At 61.5% G+C, this 8,945-nt stretch overlaps 1 protein-coding gene across 1 annotated transcript in view; it reads right to left on the reverse strand.

Annotated features, from left to right (window-relative positions):
* KCNJ4 (potassium inwardly rectifying channel subfamily J member 4) overlaps nucleotides 1-6,659 on the reverse strand; it is a 20,241-nt gene extending 13,582 nt beyond the window's left edge. Inside the window, exon 1 of the mRNA XM_077761987.1 lies at nucleotides 6,569-6,659. The gene's annotated coding sequence lies outside the window, so the exon portion shown is untranslated. The remainder of the gene's footprint in view (nucleotides 1-6,568) is intronic.
* Between the last annotated feature and the right edge of the window lie 2,286 nt (nucleotides 6,660-8,945).

Genomic DNA, 8,945 nt, shown 5'->3' on the forward strand with positions numbered 1-8,945 from the left:
GCCTCTGTTTCCCGGAGGAGCAAAAGTCCTTGTCCCAGTCAAGGTCAGGAAGGGTAAGTGGGTGGCAACCTTGGGAGGCAGAGGGGTCAGGAGGAGCCCTGGGCCAGGCCAGCCCCGGCTCTGCCACCGTTGCTGGGTGACCTTGGGCAATTCACTGCGGTCTCTGGGCTCAGCGGCTCCATGCCCTAGCAGAGTGCTGGAGAAAGTGCAGGTGTGGGAGCCCGAGGGGCCACCGGAAAAGGCTGGGGAGACTTTTCTCCATCGTCCCAGGCCCAGGGGTAAGTCCGCTCAACTTCACTCCCCACGCGCAGCCCCAGCCCCCTTCTGCCCTTGCCAAGGTCCCTGCTGGGCCCACCCGAGCAGGCCCAGACCAAATCTCCCAGCCGACGGGGCGCCGCCAGGCCCTCTGCCTGCACAGCTCCAGCTGGGGGCTGAGCACCGAGGACCGCCCGTCTAGGTAGCCTCTCTCTTTGACCTGGCAGCGCCCCTCATGGACACGTCCCCTCTCCCTGTCCCCCGGGACCGGATTTCCGGCTGCTGGCGCAAGAGCTGGTCATCAACTGGCCAGGTAGCCAGAGGGAGGAATGGGGGGCGGGAGGGGGGAGAAGGGGGAGCCCACGCTTCCCCCCGCAGCAGGCCAAGGGGAGGGTTCCAGAATGGCTAGAACTGGGAGCGTTCGGGCAGGGCGAGGGCATACCGCTGCGTCCACCCCGCCGGACCTTGGGCAAACTCTTGCTTCTTGCTGAGTCTCAGTTGTCTCAACTGGGGAGCGGGAGTGATGGCCCCCACGGGGTGGGAAGGAGGACCCAGTAAAACCATGGATACAAAGCCCTGCCCAGAGCCTGGCACCGGGGGGTCTGTCCCCGCTCGGGCGCCAGGACCCCCCAAGAAAACCTCCCTGCGGCCTGGCCATGAAGCAACAGCGCGGCGCCTCCAAGCAGCTGGGCGTCTAGGGGTGCGCCCCAGGGAACGCGTGAGAGCATGTGCAGGGGTGCGCCGGGAGGGGTGAGACAGGGGGACACGAGAGGGAGACAGCGCCACACCCCAGCACCCCTCTCCCCCATTTGCCTGTGTGCCCCGAGACAGAACAGGGGTCTCAGAATCAAGCAAAACCCACCCGCTCGGTCCCAGCCGCCTTCTATCTGCATCCTGCCGGGCACTCCCCCTCGCTGGGACCTCAGTTTCCCCTCTCATAATCGGAGAGAAGCCCCGATGTCCCAAGGCTTGCAGGTTCGCCACAGCGACCAGAGAGGGCGTTGCAGGGGCAGAAGGGCCCCAGGCCCTTGAGAGTGGGGGGCCGAGCCCCAGAGCCAGCTGGAGCACGAGCCCACCCTGCCCCCCACGCCGCACCCCACCCACCACCCCGTGAGCCCCGAGTGCGCGCCGGCAGGAGCGCGCGTGTGTGACTCAGGGTCTATTCATAGCTGAGCTCCACCAGCTGCAGCGTCACAAGCAGAGGGGCCTCAGCCCATATTATTATTTCAATTACCATCTGAATTAAAAGTTTGAGCAGCGATCAGCCCACGTAGCAAGGGGAAGAGGGAGCAGGAGAAAAATAAAGATGAAAAGGAGAAGAAGGGCTGCGCCCGGAGATTCCCCCCACACCCCAAGGAGGGCTGAGTCGCCGAGGAGGCTTAAAGGTTATGCCAACCTCCAGGATTGCTGCCTGTCCCTTCCCGGGGCCCAGGGTCCTCGTGGGGATGGGAGGAGCGCTTTGAGATGACAGCCCAGCGGCTGCTACGTGGTGAAACAGCTCATTCGGTCCGGATTCTTGGGCACACAGACGAGCCTACCGAGCTCAGAGAGGGTGAGGAGCTGACCTAAGGTCACACAGGGAGCCACGCCCAAGGCTGCTAGGTCCAAGAGCCTCCTCTCCTGCCAGGCAGGTCCCACCCACAGTTTCCCCTGACTTCACAGGGTGTATGACACGGGCGTCTGTGGGTGTCTCTGGGACGGGACCAGGACCAGGCAGGACAGAAGTGGGCCCACTGTCCCTCCTGGTATCTCTTCCTGCTCCCTTCTCCGCCAAGGCCGCCTTTCCCCCCTCCCCCACAGCCCTAGCCTCGAGCCAGCACTCTCTCAGCCCTCGGCCAAACCACGGAGCCTCCAGGTCCAGCCCTAACACCCTCATCCACCCCAAGGAGCCTCCTGACTCACCGGTGCAGGGAAAGACCCCTGGCCCAAATCTGACTCTCTGGGCACCTTTGGGCGGGTCATTCTTCGTCTCTGTGCCTCAGTCTTCCCATTTGTAAAGTGAGTTCTCCCTTGGGTGCACGTCTAGAACTATGCCTTCAGAATGGAGCCCCCAGAGGATCCTTGAGGGGGTGTCATGCTGTGGGGGCGACACATCAGCTCCTGCCAAGCCCCAGCCCAGGGGAGGGACTTTTTTCCACTCTTTTCTCAAGGAAGTTCCAGGGACAGCCCCCGAGAATCACACTGGCCAGGACTCAAATCCAGACTCATTCACTTCCCTGCTGTGTGACCTTGGGCAAATGGCATAGGCTTTCTGAGCCATCCCCCACCCCCCCCCCCCCCCATCTGTAACACAGGGACATCAAATCGACATTGCTGGGCTGTAGCGAGGATTGCAAGAGGAAGCGTCTGCAAAGAGCTCCCAGGCCCAGGCCAGTGCCACTCAGGTAAGCAATGGTTGCTGCTTCCCAGCCCCTCCTGGGATATGAAAGACTCCCGGGATTTTGGAGGCGGGGCCGCCCTCCAACCTCACCCAGAAAGCAGGACTCACTGGGTCAGGATTCTTGGCAGGGACTCTTTTCGTTCTGCTTAAATAGCTCTGGGAATGAGCAGCTCACTATTTCACAAAACATCCAGAGGCTCCCCATGTCTCTCTCCCTCCAGCTCTGGGAATCTTCTAGAAGGGGCCGTAATCTTCTAGCTTACCCCCAAATCTAGTCTGTCTCTGCTTGAGGCTGCTTGAAACCCGCTTTAAAATGAGCCCAAGGGGGGGCGCCTGGGTGGCTTAGTCGGTTAAACGTCCGACTTTCGCTTAGGTCATGATCTCGCGGTTCGTGGGTTCGGGCCCCGCGTCGGGCTCTGTGCTGACTGCCAGCTCAGAGCCTGGAGCCTATTTCAGATTCTGTGTCTCCCTCTCTCTCTGACCCTCCCCTGCTCACGCTGTCTCTCTCTCTCTCCTAGAAATAAATAAAAAATATTTTAAAAATAAATACATAAATAAATAAAATGAGCCCAAGGGGCGCCCGGGTGGCTCAGTCCGCGTCAAGCTTCCGACTCTTGATTTCAGCTCAGATCATGATCTCACGGTTCATGGGATTGAGCCTCACGTCGGGCTCTGCTCTGCGCTGACAGCCTGGAGCCTGCTTGGGATTTTCTCTTTCTCGTTCTCTCCGCCCTTCCTCCCCACTCCCTCCCAATCTCTCTCTCTCTCAAAATAAATAAATAAACTTAAAGAAAAAAAAAAGAAAAGAAGCCCGGAAGGGAGCTCTTGAAGCTGACCATATGCAGGATGGGGTTAATGCCCAGGGATGGGGGAGATGGTGGGATCCAAGGAGCAGGAAGGGAGAACCGAGGAGGCCTCAGTGCGAACAGGGCCCTCAAAGCTCCTGGCTCCTGGCCAGTCTTGCTGGAGTGTTCCACCACATATGTATCTTCCTGCCTGCCTATCTGCTTCTGGGCAGGGCTGGAAACCAGGAGCCTGGGGCTCAGGCCCCGCCTCTACTTCCTCCACCCCCTCAACCACCACTGTGGCCTTGGGGTGGGGGTCCACTTCCCTCTTTGGGCCTCAGTTTCCACTTTTGTAAAACAAGGACATCAGACAAGCGATTTAAGGTCCAAGCCCTCTGTCTGTACTGGGATACTGTTCTAATGCCCCCTCACCTCCAGCCCAGGCTGCGGGGGGCCACGGGGCCCCCGAGAGTCTGTGCTTTCAGGGCCAGAGACCCCGTCTCTTCCCTCGTCTCTAGTACCTCTTTCACACTGAGTGCCTTTGAGGGCTCTGTCGTCCCCCATTTGACAGGTGAGGAGATGCAGGTCTAATGAGGTAGAGTCACTTGCTAAAAGTCACAGGGAGCCACTGAAAACTCAGAGCTCCTCCTCTGTGCCCAGGAGAGCGGCAGGACCCAAGGGCATCTTTTTTCAGGAGAGTCACCAAGATCTTGAGTGTCCAACTGCCCTCCACACAGAGGTAGACACCGCACAGGGCAGGGGGGTGGGGGCGGGGGGACCTGCCCAAGGTCAGGCAGCAAGGCAATGACAGATTGTGCCGCACTTAGGCTGCCCTGCCTCCCAGGCGCCACCTAGCCTGGGGGACAGCGACATGGCCCGACCTCCTGCCCTGGCCCTGGGATCTTTCCAAGATTGGAGCCGCTGATCTGCCTCGAAGACCCTGCTTGCCTGCTCCCCAAAGCTCCCCACCCCCCACCCCCACCCCCGCCGACACCGGGGACTGAGGCCGCTAGAGTGAGAGGGGAGACAGGAACGAAAGTTGAGACTTGGCCACTTGCCCCCCCACCCCGGCCCTCCGGCCCTCCCTCTCCTCGTGCAGGGGGAGCGGCGGTGATGTAATGCACTCGGCTTTGGTCCCCGGTGCCAATCTCAGAAGAGAGACGACAGATTGCGTGAGCCAAATTTGGCATCCTAGGGGGAGAGGCATGAAAAGTGGAGATGTGGAGGAGAGGAGCGAGGAGCCTGGGGAGGCGCGGGAGAAGCCCCCGGCCCAGCGGACCCCGGAGTCACCTCGTGNAGCACCAACCCGCCCTGTAAGCCTACACTGCTCCTCCTCCCCTTCCTTCTTATCCTAAGCTAACAAATCTTTCCACGGCATCTCCTAGAGCTACTTCCTTCTGTGTTCTGCAAATGGCTAAGAACCTACTATGCTCCAGGCTTTTGCGAGCTGCTTTCAGAGGCCTGACACAGTCTGCAAATCACTTGGCAACCCAGTGGAGACGGTACCAACAACCCCATTCTCCAGTTGAAGACACTGAGGCCCAGAGAAGTCAAGCCAGCTGCCCAAGGTCACCCAGCAGATACTCAAGGCCAGCTCTGTCTGTTCCCAGTCACCCCAAAGGCCTTTACGGGGAGAGGAGCTTCCTTTTCAAGGGTAACCAAAGCTTCCCGAGGAAGAGCTCCCGAGCCCCCAGGTCCCCCTCTGATTCCTGGACATTCGCCTCCTTGCAGTCTTCTATTTGAGGCCACAGACTCCCTCTCCGTTAGCTGTTCACCTTCCCAAAGGTAAAAAGGAATCCTTCCTGCGGGTCTGCCCAGCACTTTCCCGAGTCTGCGAACAGCCCTCAGCTCATTTGAACCCTTGGAGGTCAGTGGGGCAGGGAGTTGTGTCCTCATTCCACAGACGGAGAAGTTGAGGGTCAGGGAGGAGAGTGACTTGCTCAGGGTGCTGGTCCCTCAGCTAGTGAGCTGATTTCTAGGACCCTGAATGTAGGGTATGCGAAGCCCGCTGCCCAGTGTGAAAAGCCCCAGAAAGAGCCCCCCTCCCTGTGGAAAAGAGTCGAATGTTCTAGGCTCCGAGTTGGCTATGGGTCAGCTCCAGGGCCAACAGCCTTTGCTCATACCACGTTGCAGCCCGGAACCTTCTCCCACCGCCCTCTCCTACCTTCCACTCCTCTCATCCCAAGGCAGGGCCCCAGTGTGGCTCTCGGGGCCCCAAAGTCCCCCCAGTAGCTCCCCAAAATTCCCGAAGGAAGCCCTGGAGGTCACAGGACTGTATGTGGGGAGAAGCAGAACATTTTACACACACGCGCGCGCATACACACACAGAGAGATCTGGCTCCTCTCTGGGTCTTGCCTGCATGGCCCTGGGACCTCTGTTCCTCAGTTCCCTGTCCCCCCAAGCTGTCCTCATGGTCTTAAGGCCCTCACCCGCCAGCCTAGCCAGGCCAGCAGTGTGATGCTGATGTTGGTGGGGAGACAGGGAAGTTTCCCGGCTCTGGGGTTCGTTTGTTCAGACCTCTCTTTCCTCGCGGGCTCTCTTCCAGGGAGGGAAAAGCAGTCTTTGCCTCTTTCCACGGCTTCCGCCTCTGCCTCATTTACTGGACCCCACCCTGGGCTCACCTGGCCCCAAGGAGGTGCTCAAAGCATGAGAAGTGGGATGCTGTTTGCCGTCACATCAGAGGGCCAGGGCCGTTTGCAAACAGGTTGCAGCTGGGGGAGTGGAAAGGGGACCCCCCCCCCAGCCTTTGCCACAAGTCACCTGCCTTGAAGCTCCTCAAAACCCGCTGACAAATGGGGGTGGGTGGAGGCAGGGAAAGGTCGTGGCCGGGGCAGGAGGTCAAGGCCCCTTCCTGCCTACTTCTCTCCGCCTTTCTGGCCACAACCCAGACCTTCGCGCTCCCCACCGACCCAACCTACCGACCGACCCGACTGACAGAGCGACAGACTTGCCAGCTCCCTTACCGCCCCCCCCCCGCCACGCAGGGGAGTAGCCGGACCGCGCTCATCGCGCGCCTGGAACCCGAGACCCGCAGGGATAAGGGTGCTGAGCGGGCGGGGCCCGCGGAGCCCAGACGGGACACACAGACACGCGCGCGGCCGGACAGACGGACGGACAGCGCCAGCGGTGGGCGTGCGCCCGGCTTACCACGGGGCGGAGGTTCCGACGGAGGTCCAGGAGGCGGCGAGCGGGCTCTACATCCCCCGGCGCGGGCGGGCGGGCGGCGTCCCGGGCGGGGGGCGGGNCTGTCTCCGCCTCTGCCCTGCTCTCTCTCTCTCCCTCTCTGTCTCTCTCTCTCCCCTGCGCGTCTCTATCTGTCCTCCTCCCGGTGCCCGTCTGTCCTTCTCCGTCTCTCTCTCCCCCTCCCACTCTCGGTGCGGCCCCCGCTGTCTCGGACCCAGGCCCGCGCCTCCGCCGCGTCCCCGGCTCGCCCGGGAGCCCGAGCTCCCGCCGCCCGCGGCGTGCCGAGAACTCCCAACTCGCCGCACACGCCGCCCCGCTTTGCGAGACTTTCGCCCCTCCTCACACGTGACCCGCGCCCCNGGGGCCGGGGGCTGCGTGGCCCCGCTCCTGCCCCAGATCCTGCCCGGGTTTTCCTCCTCCCTCCGGGAGCGCTCCTCCCAGATCCCGTTCCGAGAATCCGCTCCCGGGTTTTTGTGGCCCCCGGGGACAGGTCGGTAGGGTTCCTCTGAGCCGGGAAGAGGGTGGGTGGGAGAGGGTCTGCGCTGGGTTCGGAGGCTCCGGGCCTCTGTGCTCGGCGACCCCCTTCCCTTCCTGAAGTACCGGCACTTCAAGACCCGACGCACCGTGCTCCGGGAGACGGAGGTGGCCTGGATGGAGGGACCCTCCCAATCGCCTAGACAGCAGCGCCTCATTTTACAGACGGGGAGACTGAGTGCCAGAGAGGGTCATGGGCTTGCCCAAGGTCACCCAGAGGTGGCAGAGCTGGACCCAAACCCAGTCTCTTATTCTCTGCGCCGGCTCGGACTCCCAACTGCCTTGCAAAAGGAGAATCCCCCCCGAGTGTGCTCCAGGTCTGGGCCCCACACTCTGGGCTGTGGGGGGTACACCCCGGCCCCCCGAAACCCGCAGGAGGCAGCCACTTCCCTGGCCATCGGGCCGCCTCACCCCGCCCCTCTGAGGAGGCAAAGTCCTCCTCCACCCGTGGTACGGTGAGAGAATACCTATAGTTAGACAACCAGAAGAACTTCCCTGAGAGCCCAGCCGTCTGTGGCTAGTCTCAGTTAAGAGGCGGAGAGACTGAGGCACCCCCAAGCCGGACCGAGAATGCACTGAAGGTGAACTCGCCTCCAGCCTCTCCTCCAAGCCGATCCCCNGTGTCCCCTGCACACTAACCACCATGACTGTCTCCCTTCCCCTGGCCCCTCCCCACCCCCCGCTGGGATCCATCCCAACTCCTCAGCATGATGTACAGTCAGGCCCCACCTTATCCAGCACCCTAGATACCCACACATACACCCTGATTCCCACAGATTCCAGAACATACCAGATGCTTCCGCACCTCTCTGCCTTTGCGCGTGCTGTTCTTCCTGCCTGAGGTGCCCTTCCTCCTTCTCTGCCCAGAGAATTCCTGGTGCTCTCCAAGCCCGGGCTCCCTGCTGCTTCCCCCCCCCCTCCCCCAGGCCCTCCTGATGCCCGAAGCAGAAGTCGTTCGTTACCCACTCGTTCGTTCATCCAGCCCTGGTACCCCAATGTTTTATGTAGCCTGTTTGTGAAAGGGGGTCCCTATAGAGTTCATCTAGTCTCTCCACCCACAGGGGCAGATGGAGTGAGGTAGACGCACAAGAAATGCACAGCTCAGAGTAGGTGCTCAATAAACGTGGCCGTCCTTTCTCAGTCCCCCCTCAACTCGGTGCGGAGCCCCGGAGACCATTCCATGCCCGCCTCCCTCATGACTCTGCGGGGTGTCCTCGCCGGCAGGCAGGCAGCCAGGACTGGTGTTTGCATGAGTCCTTGGTGTGAATGGTTGGATGAACCGGAGCAATCCGAGTCCTGGGTCAGTGGCAGACAAGTACGTGGTCCCTCTCACACCTTCCCATGGAAACTGAAGGGGTGCAGGTGCGGCAAATGACCCGTGGTCTCTTCACCGAGCCGGACGCCTGGCCTGGTGGCTGCCCTGGGAGTGTGGGGTGCCAGGGGAGGAGGGAGGGGCACGGAGGGGAGACAGAGGTCGCCTGTAGACCCAGAGCCTCTGCTCCTGCGGGATGAGTCCTGATGCGAGGTCACTGGGCACAAGTTTAAGGAAAAGGTAGAGGCTCAAGGGACGGTGACTTTTGGGAGACAGGCGAGGGAGGCCTGGTGGCCGTGACATCAGAGCGTTGAGAGGAAACACTTGGTACGGGTCACCCTTGCTAATTCTGGGACCCCTCTTGCTCATCTCCTGTAAGGAGGGTCTGGTGGGGGCCAAGGGCAGACTGGGAGGAGGTGGGGAGAGGCAGGAAGGGCAGCTCCAGAGAGAGGCTCAGGGACCCCAGGAAAAAGAGTCCCTTCCCCCCACCCCCCC

This window comes from Crocuta crocuta, unplaced genomic scaffold (assembly GCF_008692635.1).
Source record: "Crocuta crocuta isolate KB4526 unplaced genomic scaffold, BGI_CrCroc_1.0 scaffold193, whole genome shotgun sequence".
NCBI lineage: Eukaryota > Metazoa > Chordata > Mammalia > Carnivora > Hyaenidae > Crocuta > Crocuta crocuta.